Source organism: Lissotriton helveticus, chromosome 11 (genome assembly GCF_964261635.1).
Source record: "Lissotriton helveticus chromosome 11, aLisHel1.1, whole genome shotgun sequence".
Lineage (NCBI taxonomy): Eukaryota > Metazoa > Chordata > Amphibia > Caudata > Salamandridae > Lissotriton > Lissotriton helveticus.
In genome coordinates, this window is record NC_136072.1 from 1,013,896,939 (window position 1) to 1,013,913,146 (window position 16,208).

At 42.2% G+C, this 16,208-nt stretch overlaps 1 long non-coding RNA gene across 1 annotated transcript; it reads left to right on the forward strand.

Moving 5' to 3' along the window:
* Positions 1–4,777: 4,777 nt before the first annotated feature.
* On the forward strand, positions 4,778–5,372 carry LOC144791430 (uncharacterized). The gene is made up of 2 exons (XR_013602384.1): positions 4,778–4,843; positions 5,072–5,372. It is a non-coding gene; the product is annotated as an uncharacterized LOC144791430 (long non-coding RNA).
* The last annotated feature ends 10,836 nt before the right edge of the window (positions 5,373–16,208 follow it).

Below are 16,208 nucleotides of genomic sequence, written 5' to 3' on the forward strand. Positions count from 1 at the left end.
CGTGCCACATTTCACAACACTGTCGGGTTCATAATGCGATTGCTACTATGGACCGTCTTTGTCACCCTGCAGCTCTTCTTCTGGCCGACATCGACCGCGCCTTTGATTTGGTCAGTTGGACATATTTGTTTATCCTTGTGAAGCATCTCGACTCTGGCCCCAAATTCTTGTCATATATTCGCATGTTATACCATAGGCTAACCGCCTCCATATGAATATCCGGCAGGGTGTACTCCTCATTCCCAATTATTTGAGGGACCAGACAAGGATGCCCACTAACTCCATCATTGTTTGCTTTGGCCATCGAGCCGATGGCTGCATGGGTTCGCATGGATGCCCTGATTAGGGGCTTCGAATGGTCAGCTGGGGTCTCCGACAGAAGCGTACTGTATGCGCATGATGTCCTCTTCCTCCTATCTGAACCTTGGAGATCGGGCCCTCACATTCTACAGATTATGCACATTTTTGGTGAGACATCAGGGCTTTTTATGAAATAAATCTACACTTTGGCCTCTGCGCGGGTCCACGTCTGATTACACATGGGCCTCGGACCTCTCTAAGACCCAGGAGGGCATGAAATATCTGTGGGTCTTTATAACCGACCGGCAGGAGATATCTAGAGCGTGCAAAGTTGATACAGTCCTCGCTACGGTCAAAGTGGAGTTAAAGTCGTGGGCGGATTTGACCCTATCCTTGTACGGCCGCTCAGCAATTTTTAAAATGATATCCCTTCCTAGGCTTTTATATCAACAACACAACCACCCCTAGCCTATTCCACAGACATGGTTCAGGCAACTGAACACTAAGCTGAATGAGTTTCTTTGGGGTGGAGGAGCAATCAGAATAGCGCTCCGTACATGTTTCCTCTCTACCTACTGTGGGGGCATTGCAACCGCCGACATTCAGTCTTACTACGCTGCTTCTCACTTACAGGTGCTTAATGATTGGTAGTATTGCCCCAGAGACGAACCGGCCTACACGCTGGAGCAATGGCTACTAGATGATCCGTCACTCTATAAATACTTGTATGGCCATGCTAACCCCTAAGCTCTGCCCCCGGCTACCAAAGTGGTACTGGTACTGTGGCGACAATCGCTTTGCAGTATACTTTCACGGACCCGTCTGACGGGCACGGCCCGCTATGGTGCAATCGTCTTCTTCCGCAACTGCAACAGCTACAAGGGTTCCAGGGTTGGGACCAAATTGGTATCTCAAAACTGGCAGATGTTCTCCAGGGTCTCTCTCAAATCCCTCTCGGACCTTCAAAAAGAATATTCCATTCCACATACCCAGTTCTACAACTATCTATTATTCCGTCATGCATTTACTCCATATCTCAGGGATCTTCCCGCCCTCCCCAAATGTATTCCACTGGAAGGGAAGCTCCTCATGGGTGACCTGGTTGATCATAAAATATTTAACATTTATCAAACACTAGTCACCCATAGTGCAACAACACTGGAATCCCTCAGCGAAGCCTGGCAAATGGATTTCGGTCCTAATGACAATGACAATTGGAGGGAGGCACTGAAGTCCCCCCGAGGGCCTGCTGTCTCCTTGTGATAGTGACTAATACAGTTGAAATACCTACATAGAATATATTTTACTCAATCGTGGCTTCACAAGGCAGGTCTTATTGCCTGCCAAGAGTGTCTCCATTGCGGAGTGGAGGAGGCTACCTTAATTCATACAGTGTGGACATGCCCAGTCCAGGACATGTTTCAGGGGTGTGATCAGATGTCTGGCTGAAGTGCTGCATTGGGTTATACCAAGTACACCACGGCAAGCTCTACCACACATTGCAGAGGACATTGGGGGCAATAGATATAAATGCCATTTATTGTTCCTAAGTTTGACGGTAGCCAAACAAGACAAAGCCCTCTTATGGAAGGCACGATCCTCACCCCTACTAGAGGTATGGATTAGACTTCTGCAGGAGCCTGTCTTCAAAGCTCGTGGCTGCCCCTAGAAACACACACACATATGGCAGTGCTGGGCAGATTTCAGAGGAATTATTCTGGCATCGCAACCACAGCCCACACTATTAGACTTACAGGTTCTGCCCCACAATTAAAACAGGCTTATACACACTAATACCGAATTGATGAGGTGTTTGTATCATCCAAATAGCAGATGGTGACCTAGAAATTTCATAAGGACACTATTCCTACCACCTGTAACGCAGCCGTTTTTTTGTTATATCTTGTATTGTTTCTTTCTCCTTCTCTTTGTTCTCCTTTGTCACATAAAATGCATAATTTTGCTCATGTATGCCGAAACTATATTTCGCTTTGTACACATACTTCATTGCTTATGGTCATATTGTGGGCAAGAAAAATGTCAATAAAGTTTGTAAATAAATACAACTCTGCAGTCTCAAAGTAAAATAATGCTGTAACCATATCCTCTAGTGTTTGGTTTCATCACATGCTGTAGGTGTCAAAAGTGAGTTTTCTAGCCCAGTTTTCTGGTTCTTTCTGCCCTTTTCCCACATGCAGCAAATGGGTTTTCTTAGACCCTATTCACCGTACATACAATTACTGAGTCTTTTCAATTTTTATGATACACTATCAATCACCTGTGCACCCAGAACTAATGTTTTATCATTTTTAACATTTTAGTAGACTTATATGAGCATAATATTTTGTCTTGAGGATGAACCCTTTATTAGTACACAGGTGGTGAGCCTATCCAAAGGAGGTTTAGTAGGGCGTTTCTCTAGGAGGGAATCTCTGTGGATGTTAGAGGCCCGTTTCCGAGCTTGCCTCACTAGATGTTTTGGATAATGTCGTGCCTGCAACTGTTTTGAGAGAACCTCTGCATGACGATTGAAAAGTTCAATGGTGGAACAGTTCCTCCTAAGACGTTGGAATTGTCCCACTGGGAGATTGTCCTCGAGCATTGCGGGACTAAACCTCCTTTGGATAGGCTCACCTTTGTGAGCACATTCAGTACCCTCTCAAATCGAATTCAAAAAACCATCAGACATCATTGGGGGATACTGAATATCGCCCAAACCAGGATTCCTTTACCACTCTTTTCGTTCAAAAGAGCACCGAACATTCGGGACAGTCTGGTGCACACTCGCCCCAGGCTTACAACATCCTCTGACACCAGCAGACTGTGGGATCTGCCTCCAGTTCAGGGACATTTTCCTTGCGGGTCCTGCAGTGTCTGCCCACAGACATACAAAACAAATAAAATTGACATTGGCACTGGCAAACCATGGTTGCTCCGAACTCATACGAATTGTAATTCTGAGCGATTAATCTATTTGATCACATGTCCCTGCGCACTACAGTATGTAGGCCATACCACAAGAAAAATAAAATTAAGGATCAGTGAACACAAGAGTACCATTCGGTGCCGAAAACAATCAACGAAAATGACCACTCACTTCATCACTAAAAACCACAAGGCTGATGATTTGAGATGGGTGGTAATCGAACAACCTTTCATTCCACCTCACATCAGCGATATATCGAAGTTCTTGTTTGTTAAAGAACAAAAATGGATTTACAGATTGAGGAGTGACAGCAGTGGGTTGAATGATGACATCCCCTGGACTATGATCTAAATAAGGAAACCATGTATTACACCACCCATGCTGCTTCACTTACTGAATTTCTACCAGTGGGGTACACTAACATATACGATGGGGTGTAGGCATATACATCAGTATAAATTGGGCGATCTGTCATCACTGCGAGCATGACCATCGATATATATGATATACTGTTTTATTGTCACTCGTGTAGTTAAGATCTATCACTATGTGAGATTATTACCCTTGTCTCTGTGTCTGCTAGTGTTGCAGATACAGAGTGGAATACAGGAGCATACATCTTATGCTCTAGTTTTTTTAGATAACTCGGTTAGCTGGGGTTGCTTGCCAACGCTGTGGCCTTTTGTCACCACTATGCTGTTTTGACACACGGTTTGACACCCATATAGACGTGTGCAAACTAGTGCATTTTTCAGCCTATGCCCTTTTAATTTATTCCATGCGAGCATAAATCTTAACCACCTACCCCTCGGTGCTTTTCTAATAATCCCGCATATTTAAAATGCTTTTGCACTTGCTCCGTTGACATCTTTTTCAATATTTAAAGAGTCTTTTCAATACACGCAATTACGTTTCGAATACGCCTGCTCGCCGCACGAGACACTGCTTCCCTACAGTGCCCTCAGGCGGCGCATGCGCAGTCCGTGCCTGGCACCGGCTGTGCCTGGAGCATGCGCATTGAAGGAAAATACCGATAAGCATTTCAGAAGGCTTGGTAGCGTCTTCCGCTTTACACAGGTGAGGCGGATATACGTCCCACGTGATTCTCTTAACAATATTCAATTAACCAATCGGGCCACTATATAACAGACGCAGGGCCCACCCACCGTCACCTCCACTTCCTCTCGGATGCCGGAGAGAGGTACCGACGGATAGGTGAGTCCCTGCTTCTGCCCTTATGTAATTTATTTAGACTCTCCCCTTTTTGCTATCAAATCTACCTACTGGCAGTCACTTCTGAGTGGAAGTTGAGACATAGATTATTTGATGCAGTTTACCATTTTAACATTTAAGAGAGCATTTGTTCTAGGAGAGATACTCTCCTTAGCCTGAGGGTTTCCACCATTGGTTTTGAGTCAAATTGAGGAGTCACTAACTATAGAGAAAACCAAATTTTATATTTGTGCACATGTTTTAACAGATTAGGCAGTAGCACTATGTAATCTTGATATAGGCTAGCTGCATTTGTTCCTTTTCTGTTTATGCATATATAGAGCGGGGCCTCACATACCCGAGCGGTCGCTGGTAGAGGTGAGGTCTTCACCCACAGAAAGCTGGGTGAGTATATGTTTTGAGATAACACATATCTGTTTGACTCTCATGCCCCTATGCTATAGAAGGAGTGCTAAGAGAGGTATATCATTGTGAATACATACAAGCTTTGTGCTTTGAACAGGAGCTATAGTATTAGACTCCTGGTGTGTCTAGTGAGTGTCCTGTTGGACTGGGATAGGTCTATGGTCTATATAAGAGGAATTTAGTAATTGTCTCCCTCTTTTTTTCTAGGTGAGAACTCGTGGTCTACTCCATATGGATACATTGGGGCTCCAAGGTCCTGGTAGTAAGACTTTATGAACCTATGATCACATTGTTACACTTTTATTTTTCACGCTTCATTCATGATTCTTTGCAGTAGCACTTAATCCTACTAGGTCCTGACGAATGCCGGATAGTAATTCCTCTTGGCAGAAACATGTTGACCTATCTGCACCATGCAACGGGATAGCTATATATCAACAACTATCCCGTGTGCTTGTTTTTATTATTGACACTGGAACATCCTCATTAAACATATTTTTGTTCCATTGCTCAATTTTTAGTATCACTTCTTTTTTGCACTGCACTTCATCAGAATCACCTTTGAATAACTTTAGGCTTGAGTACACCATTGGCATCCACCTCCATACCATCGACAGATGGTCAGGGCGATGGTTGGATCCTCCTACTAATCTCATGTGACGACACTCCACCATTAAGGGTGGCCTGATGAGAATTTTTAAGCCGGTGTTATAACTACTAAAGGTGATACTGTATATTTTGGCACCCCATTGACATTGCATTGTCTGTTGGTCACTAAGGTAACCGATCTATGTTGGTATATATAACATTATTTTGCATAGCACTTTTCCACTACATTGATCACTGCGTTACCTTTTCATCTTAAACATGAACATTAATTTTTCCAGTTTGTGTGTTTAGGAGTCTTTGAAATATATAGGGCCTCATCGCAGTTTCAGTTCTGACTGCCGCATTACTATGCATGCAGTCGAAACTGAAACCGGACAGTCATTCTGGCAGAGTTCCGACAGGCTCAAGGAGCCCGTTGGCCAGTTGGAGACCGGCACATAATCCCAATGGACAGCGTTTCCACCATTGGGATTATCATGCCGGGTTTTCAGACGAAAGTGTGTTTGGGGGCCTCTTAGCAGGGCCACCTTCCCCTTGCGGCTTCCGGTTGGGGGGCGAAGGGTCACCTTTAGTGCTCCCCTGTTAATTCCTGCACGTGTGGCAGGCAACTTAAGGTGCATGCCATGCGGTGCAGGGATTAACAGACTCTCCTATTTCTCAAAGGGAGCTTGTGCTACGGCAAGTTTACAGCTGCAGCACAAGCACCCATTGAGAAATGGGAGTATGCGAAAGCACCATGTGCGGTAGCATACTCCCATAATATGGTGTGCGGCCATACTTTTAAAGTTGTTTCTGGGAGGGACCATTGTTGTTTTACATATAACGGCAGTATGATATTTTCACAAGAAGTGCGGGGTAATATTAATTCGAAGGGCCTAGCTATTTCCCCCACGAGACTTCCAACCCATACCACACCCTTCCTTAATTCATTATCAGTACAACAAATATTGGTCCTGGATTAGGGAAAAGTGGGTGGTAGATAAGGTTGACTTTAAGGAAGGGCTTGGTCTCAGGTTAAGTTTTCTATGCATGGATTAGGATAATGGAAGGTAAAAGATGGAGAGGTGTAAGGAATATCATAGGAAGAAAGTTAGTTAGTAGGCATAGGAGGAGTGTGGCAAATGCCATGCTGAGAGTGGAGGTAGAAGGTATGGATGGGTGGTTTTCAGATATTCTTGTATCCATTAAATGACTGATAGAAAGAGAACAAACATAGTAAAGTGGTTGAAAAGGCTTGGGGCATGAGATTAGAGGCATTGAAAGAATACATTGTTAAGATTAGCTAATTCAGCACATGCCATTAAGAAGGAACTTGACTTATCACTTGCCCCTCAGCCACTTTCTGTTCCCTTCAATACATCACTGCTTGTTAGACCGTAGACTTTTAGCCTTTTGCCCCTCATTTTTACTGATTATTTTTGATCGCCTTAGGGCTCTGAGCAGATAAGACTTTCAAGTAAATGAATTCTCAAATAGGTGCAGAATGTGGCCTTAAATAAATTGCCATTTCAAGATAGTGGTCAGTTCTTTGGATGTTTATTGAAGTATCTCAATCCAAGATGTTGCAAAGTTTCTTTTTGTGATGTCAGTTTCTGTTTCAATCTTATATAAGTTATTGGAAAAGCAAGATGTGTCATAGCTCATTGATCCCTAGGTTTTTCATTCAACTTATCACCAATTATTATTCATTCTGAGTGGATTTTCCTTAGCTCCGCTTTGGACTTGCTCAGCTCTTCTCTCCTTCTTAATGCCAGGAATTGGTTGGTTGCTTGCTGCTATTAACAACACTATTTTCTTCTTCAACCAAGAATAATGAAGATTGTCAATGCAGGTGTTTCCTCGTTGTGTGTTTTTCTTCCTAGCAGAGCATCTGAGCCCATGGCTAATGCTGTAGCCCTATTTCCTGCATCAAGAAACACTTCTGGAAGTAAGTGTAAAGAACTCTTGACTTTGGGCCATATGTATCAAGCAAAATTGTGATCGCAAATGCCGAAATTCGCAATTTTGCATAGTGGTATGTATGAGACAAATAAGGAATCACAAAATTTGCGATTCCTTATTTTGCGATTGCATTTAAGGAATCACAAATTTTGTGATTCCTGAAATGCAATGTATGAAACGCCAAAAAAGTGCAATTTGGCCTTCAGGAATCGCAAATAACCACCAACTTCAAGTTTGTGGTAATTTGCGATTTCTTTGAAAAATTAACTTTTTTGCATTTTTCAAAGTGCAACGTGAAGCACATACATGCCCCTAGGGCATGTATGTGCGCCACATGTACACCCATGATTATTTCAGGGGTGCAACAGAGTGTCCTTTTGACACCCTTGAACCCTTGAAATTGCATTCTCAATTTGCGATTCTCTAATTGCTAATCGCAAATTGAGAATGTCTCCCCATTCATTCCTATGTGCCTCTTGGCCCATAGGAATGAATGGGGAGGTCTTCCTTAATTGTGAATCGCAATTTGAGATTCGCAATTAAGGAATATGTAGCATTTGCTAAATTTATTGCAAATCCGACATACAAAGCATTTTGCGATTCTCAAATAGCGATTCGCAAAAAATCGCTTTTGGAGAATCGCAAATGAGGATTTTGATACATATGGCCCACAGTCCTGGTCCAGCATTAGTTTACTTTTTTGAGCGTTATTTGCTTTTAAACGCTAGTTTTACTTTTCTTCATTAAACATTAATATCTCTGGTTCCCTACATTTGATTTTTGACATTTTGAAGTCTATTTATTTATAAAAATATAAACAATTTTTATTAATTAGTGTTGGATTTTTAATGTGAGTTGTTTACCTATTTAATGTATTGGTATTTTGAAATGAATTACACTCCTGTCTCCTAAATTATGCCTGCCTGCTTGTTGCCAGCTACCAAGGGTTGAGCAAGTCAATCTTTTATTGAGACCTTGACTGACCCTTTTATTGTGATTGTGGCCTTATTACTAGTGGTAAGTCACAACATATCACTACTAATAAACCACTTTCCAACATTACACAATAACCCTAGTATGAACTGGAATCTGATCTTGATCCCTGTTCTGGGGTGAGTGGTTAACCGTGCCTCTCCCTGTTATCTGTGGACTGGTACTTAGAAGCTGTCATATTTGCTTTGACCAATTTTTGTTTTGGAAAACGAAAAACATTCACAAGTACATTTCATAAGTGAAAGTGATTTTTTTGTCTCTCATTGGGAACTACAGGTATGAGCAGAAGAAAGATATTCTACCATCTGTAAAGTTGTGACTTGGGTGAGAGAACCTAACATTGCATTCTCGGTGAACTGATGTATAAAGTTATTGCAGTGATACAGAAATAAGATGCATGTACAGCTAAAGTAATAATCACATTCTCATTTGCTGAAGGCCCCCTTCACTTTCGCTAACCTTTGTGCACAGTAGTAGCTTGTTCTCTGGTTAGGCAGAGATAAATGACGATCAGAAATAGAATACTGGGTCCCATATTAGTACCACAATAAAAGAGTAGAGGTGGGCAAACCAGAGAAAACATGGGAAGAGACGAGCCAGAGCCGAGCCAGGAATTAGGCTTGGCTCTAAAACTATGAGCCAAGCCCGCAAAAAAAAAAAACAGCAGAGGAATGAACTTTTTTTTTTTAATCACAGAAAAGATGCAAGTTGTGTTAAATAAGTGTATAGATGATACAAGACTTCTTAACATGTAGAAAATAATTTGTTGAGCTTTTGTGTTGCAACTTTCCTCAATAATTGCCATTCATCAAAGTAAGCTTCTGAACACGTGAAGGTTTTAGGCATGTCGTCTGCTCTGCCTGTAACCACACACTTCATGTCACAGTTATCAATAATAGTTCATTACATTTAGAGAACAACTTTATGCTCACCACTGATGCAGTGTATGATCTTGGGTAGATTTGATTTTCCGGGTGCAGTCTCCAGTGCACATGTATATAAAGTAATAATAATAATACTGCGTGTGAGTAATAGGGTTCTCTTGGCAGTGGTATGCACCCTGTCCCAGTAGGGGCCCTTTCTTATGGTAAGGGCATGGCAGTTGCACACCCATATAACCTCTGCTCACCCTGTTGGTAGGTTGGGACAAGCAGGCAAGCTTATTTCTGAGGCAATGTGTAAAGTATTTGTACATAAAACACACAGTAACACAGTGAAAACACTACAAAGGAGCACTACACCAGCTTAAAACTAAAGTATCTTTATCTAAACCAAACAAGACCAAAATGACAAATATCAGACATACACAACTCAAAATATGACTTTTAAAAAGCAACTCTATCCATAGAACTGTATGGATACATTTTTACCAAAGTTCCTCAGATGCGTCAAAATCCACAAGGCAAAACAGCCGCAGAGGAGGTAAGCATAGGAAAACATATCGGAGTGTTTGTTCACGGGAAAGCGATGTGTTAGTTCTGCTGCACGCAGGAGAAGTGTTGCGTCAAAATCCAAGACGGCTCTGGTCTGCAGGTGATGTGTCGGAAAAACTTGGTGCACAGGTACGATGCGTGGAAATCTGAATATGCTGGAGGTCGAAGGAGTGGCGCCAAAACAGGCACTGTGTTGATTCTTCCAGCCACAGACCGTAGGTGCATCGCTTTGCTGGACTTTGCGTCGTCTGGCATCGGTGCGGGGGGCTGCATGGTGAGGCTTCACGTAGTCCAATATCAGTTCCGAGGGGCTGTCAGCTCTGCGGAGGGACTCAGCAAGGCTTCACATAGTCCACATAGTCCAGTATTCGTTCTGAGAGACTTTGTGTTGCTTAGCACTGGTTCTGACAGAGATCAGCTGCAGAACCCACTTCTGAGGCCCTTTGACTGGTAAGAGGCACCTCAGGCAAGGGTAGGACTCAAAGATGGCAGAGTACAGCAGGGCCAGCAGAGTTGCAGGAAGCCTTTTGTGTCCCTGAAACTTATTTACAGAAGGCAAGCACACACAGGCCCTTGGAGAAACATCTAAAGCAGGATACACAGCAAAGTCCAGTACTTTTCCTCTCCAAAGCAGAAGCAGCAACTGCAGGCCAACCCAGCAAATCAAAACACAGCAAAGGGTCAGTATTCCTCCTTACAGCTCTTCAGCTCTTCTCCTTGGCAGAGTCTCCTCTTGATCCAGAAGTGTTCAATAAGTCTGGGGTTTTAGGTCTTAGGAGTAGGCATTCTTCAAAGGATTGTCTTTGCAGTGCACAAGCTCTTGTTCTGCCTGGTCTTGACTCCAGACATACTCCAGTGGGGTGGAGACAGCATTGTGAAAGGCCAGGTGCAGCCCTATTCAAGTGCGATGACAGCTCCTCCCACCACTCTACTCAGGAAGGCCCATCACCCTGGTGATGGGCCATTAGGATATGCAGTGCACACCTCTGCTCCCTTTGTGTGATTATCTAAATTGAATGCACAAACAGGCCCCTGTCAGTCTGAACCAGACATTGATCCTACAGGAAGGCTGCAGCACTAGATGGCTAAACAAGAACAAGAAAATGGCCAATTTCTAAAAGTGGCATTTTCAAACACACAATTTAAAAACCACCTTCACTAAAAGATGTGTTTATAAATCCAGAGGTCAGAGTGCCCAAACTCCAAATCTAGGGCTGTTCCCAATTGAAAGTTACACTTGTAATATGTTACAGGCAGCTCCAATGGGAGAGCTATTTCCTGCAATTTTGAAAAACTAAATTGACAGTTGTGTCCTGGCCCCTACATTATTTTTGCTTTTTTTTAAATAGTATCGCTAAGCATCTAACATCCATCCCTACTGATGCTCCGGCTCTTGCAGGTATTAAAATCCCCATTTTGATGTTTGCCGATGAAACATTAATTATTTCCAAAACCACGAGTGGTTTACAGCGAGCATTACATCTTTTTGAAAAGTTCTGTACCCTTGGGGGCTTGGAAATTAATGTAACTAAAACTGAGTTTACAGCATTTAATCCACATAGAGCATTTAAAGAAGGTGTACTTCTAGACAGTAAACCACTGGAACAAGTCAGCACCTTCACATATTTGGGTGTGACTATGCAAAAAAGACATGCAATGGGGTTTCCAGATAGATACAGCTACCCTGAAGCATCATTTTGTAGCTGTCAAGAATCCTAGAAAATGAGTTCAATGCTTCCCTGACCAAGCCAGTTAGCCATGTCCTACAAATATGTAATATGAAAGTGGTGAGTTCAGTGTTATAGGAGGCAGAACTTTGGGGTTTTGACAATATGTCACAGCTAACTATTGCTAAAAAACGATTTCTGCGCAACATCACCGCTCTCCCACAAAGCACCCTGGCATTACCATTTCTGCATGATCTCGGCCGTAAAGCTAAGGTTGACTTTGCCAGGGAGCGTCCTATTCTGTATTGGCGAAGAATCTGGAGTGCACCAGAATTGTTACCATATGCTGAAGGCCATAGGGATATAATTAAAGCGGATTCCTTCCATAAGATCTACGTGAAATGAAAGCATCACTGACATACAAGGGTATGCTACATTTATGGGAAAACCCAATGAATACCCCGTTTCCTTCAAAAGAGAGTATAAAAGAAAGATACTGGAATATGGTGTATCACAATAGTTACAACATATGCGATAGCTCATCCCTAACGGGGACTTATTTAGCAGTTAAACCAAGGCCTAACTTGGAGAAGTACTGGGATATCATATCTAAACCCCTTGATCGGAAGTTGTACTTCCAATTTAGAGTGAGGGCATTGCCCTTGAGATCTTTTACGGCAAAATGGGCAAACCTGGGTGATAGCAAATAACCTTTCTGTGAGACGTCTGAAGAGTCCTATGCCCACGTCCTAGTTGTGCGCTCAGCCTACACCACACTGTGCAAAGCGTGGCTATCTCCAATCTGTAGGTCTCTGGGCGTTAAAACATGTAGCATCGCACTGAGAATATGTTATATGTTATAGTGGATTTGTAACCTGCACTAATACTCTCGAGTGTCCTGTCGCAGATACTGCGTAATGACACCCTTCCTTGTATTGCAATAGCTGTAGCAAAATACCTGAGTTGGGTGTGGGCTATAAGATCACGCTCCCTCCACATTACCTGATTTATGAGCGGCCAGCATATATATCTGAATTTTTGTCTCATTGAAGTAATGTGTGCACCTATTTATTTATTTTTTTAATCAGAAATCAACCTTTAAAGTACGAATTTGGATGATCCACTATTTTATCAAATGTATTCTCCTTGTTGTTTAATCAGATTTTAATCGAGTCGACATTTTTTGTACATAATCATTTTATACTATTTTTAAAAATGTTGTATCTAAGTTGTATGACTAAAAATGAGTTTTTATTATATGTGACATGCTTTTATGACACAATTTGTCGAATAAAGCTTATTGGATTGGATTGGAAGTTGACAGTATTTCACTACCAGGACATGTACAGCACACCAGTAAATGTCCTACCTTTCACTTACACTGCACCCTGCCCATGGGGGTATGTTGTGCCTACCTTAGGGGTGCCTTACATGTAGTAAGAGAGAAGGTTAGGGCCTGGCAAGTGGGTGCACTTGCCAGGTCGACATGACAGTTTAATACAGCACTTATAGACACTGCAATGGAATTCCTGAGACAAGTTTACAGGGCTACTAGTGTGTGTTGCACAACCAGCACTGCAGGCCCACTAGTAGCATTTGATTTATAGGCACTAGGCACGCACAGTTTGTGTGCCTAGGGCGTTTACTAGGAACTAACTAGTAAGTCAAATGTGCTAATCAAAGATAACCAAACAGAATCACAATTTAGACAGAGCATGTGCACTTTAGCACTGATCAGCAGTGGTAAAGTGGCCAGAGTCCTAAAACCAAAAAAAGAGGGTCAGACAAATAGGAGGGAAAAAGTCAGAGGATAAACCTGCAAAAAGGGCCAGGTCCAACACAGTGCATGTTTTGTGGCGAGAGCTGACTGAAAATTCAGGTAAAGCAACCTATAATTTTTAAATCCTTAGAAAAATTGTGGTTCCCAATCCTGTTTTTTTAAAAATGTTTGTTTTTTATATAGCACAAATCTGACCATTGAGCTTTAGAGCACATTACATGAGCACCAGAACACGATATACATTTTCTAGGCAAGGGGAGAAAAAATATTGTGCGCCCTATTACGGAAGCCACTGCAGAGGCAAACAGGCCCTTGCAAGCATACTGAAGGAATTGGCACACTGTGAGGGCAGCCCTTTGGAGGGTGGTAATGGGGGCCCGATGAACATCCCAGACATCCTCCTGCAGGCAGGTGCAGTCACTCATTGCACCCACGAGCAGGGGAATCTCTACCCTCTCTTTAAAGTGCAGGCTGATGCTACTTGCACTGTCAAACATGCAGGGCTCATAAGAAACCACTCCAAATGTCCCTGAATGCTCCCCCAGGGCAGGCGTGAGCTAGTGGATGCCTTAGGGGCAGCATATTAATGACAATAGGGCATACTATTGTGCCTGAAATACACCTTTTGAAAGGTGTGCAGTGGCACAAACTAGCACAGTGATCCCTATGTATATTGTGGGCCCACAAGCACCTACAGGCAATATCGAAATATGTAGAATCTTTGTTGAAGACCCTTTGCTCTCACTTAGAACTTTTTCTGCAAATCAGTGATAAACCAAACAGCCACCTTGAGGGTAACAGTCTCATTCACTTTTTTCTAAACCCATCAAAACCTCACTGTTTTAATCTTTACTCCTTACAACATCGTTTAAATCCTGGAAATTAACACCCTAGAATACATTCATCTGCACAAGGCAATTTGCTATCTATGCACCAAACTAACACTTTGGTCCTCATTAAGAGTTACTCATTGTCTCTACTGGACATGGTTACGCGAGTTTATCAATTATTAAATCAAACAGATTTTATTCGGCTTTTGCAAAAAACTATAAAAGTCAGCAATGAAATTAATATTCAACATTTACAATCTATTAGACAATACATCTACTGTATCACCTTCAATTACTATACAATTATTACTAAACTTGCAAAAACAATTAAAAAAAATTCTGAAAGTGAATAGATACAAAATACAAAGTAAAAATAGTATCAAAACTCGTTCAACCATGATTAGCCCTCATCTATTAGTCACAACTAGATCTGAACCGTCTTTAAATAGCTAAAAAGAGAAAATACCATATTACCTGAAAGCATTTGTAAAAATATAAAGGTCAGTTGATCCTGCCTAAAACGTTCCTCTTTTAAAATGGAGGTAATTTATGACTTCCTGGGTACCACATAAAAACTGTAAAACATTAAAAAGTGGAGCATGTCCTGTGGAGACTTTCCATCGCATCCACAGGGCAAAAGACTCTGGCCCTTATTCTGCCCAGGCATGTGGGCGAGGAGAAAATGAAAGAGGTCCAAACCGAACCTGGGCAACCAAAAACGGTCGTAGAAACTTTTAATCAATAAAAGATACAGCTTGATTGATTGCAGTGTTTTTAATATGATGTACCTACAGGCACTGGGCTTCCTTAACGCCAAATTGTCTCCTATACCAAACCAAAATCCTTTCTACAAATTGTTTCTGGGTTAATAAATAGGTCTGCCCTTCCAAACTAGTAAAACACTCCCTAATGTATTTAAACCAGTGGATATGATTAAAATGGTAAAGGGCCAGCCAATCCTTTAAAATCTCTTTACTTAATACATTCCCTTTGCTGAGATACATTTTCAGCCACAAGGAAACGGGACAATAAGCCAGAGTATCAGAGAGATAGGCCATACCCAAGTCTTCATCTGCAACAAAGGTGATAGTGCCTTGTGGTACATCTAAAAGCCGCCTCAAAAAGTTATTTTCAACAATTTGCATGTTGTCGTGCGGAATATAGCCCCAAATCCCGCTACTGTAGGTTACCTTGGAAGTACACTTTGCCTTATATATCTGCAAGACAGCCCCAATGGGCATCTTGTCTAATCTAGAAGCACAATTATAAACTGTGGTGTTGACCCTTACAAAATCCCCTTTCTTTGTTCTTTTAAGAGGCCACCAGTTTATATTAGAGTCCAACAATACCCCCAGGTATAAAAAAACACTAGTCTTGGGACTGGAGTAGACCCAACCACGAAAGAATAAGGGTTTCTCAAACCAGGTCCCACCTGCATCATATAAGATTTGTTGTTGTTAACCAACAAATCCATCTTCTCCATAAAGTGGACAAAGGAATTCAACAAAACATGCAGCCCCCTTTCTGTCCAAGCCATAAGGACAGCATCATCACCGTACAAAAGTACGCACAGGCTTCGCCGTCCCACCTCGGGGCAATCCAATTTTGAAAATTAAATTATAAAGAAAAGGAGCTAAGATACAGCCTTGCCAGGCACCTCTCTATATTGAGAACTGCTGGGTAACCTTACGGTCTTTTGGGAAAGGAACCACCGTCCTAGTATTTCTATGGAGGTCCCTTAAGAAAATAACAATGTCCCTATCTACTCCAAAGGACAACATAATCTGCCAGAGCTTGGTTCTGATAATGTGGTCAAATGCGGAAGAAAGATCCATAAAGGCCAGATGGATAGTACAAGGATGGGCAACGGTGTACTTGTTAAGAATCATATACAGATCCAAACTTTGGTCCACCATTGACTGTCCAGGACGGAAGCCATACTGAACATCTGATAAGATATTCTTTTCATCTGCCCACCCAGAGAGCCTATCTAATAAAATACGTCCAACCACCTTTACCACTGAATCCAACAAATAGATTGGCCTATAACAGTGGGTGCTATCTCGGTCTCCCTTATTGAAAACAGGGACT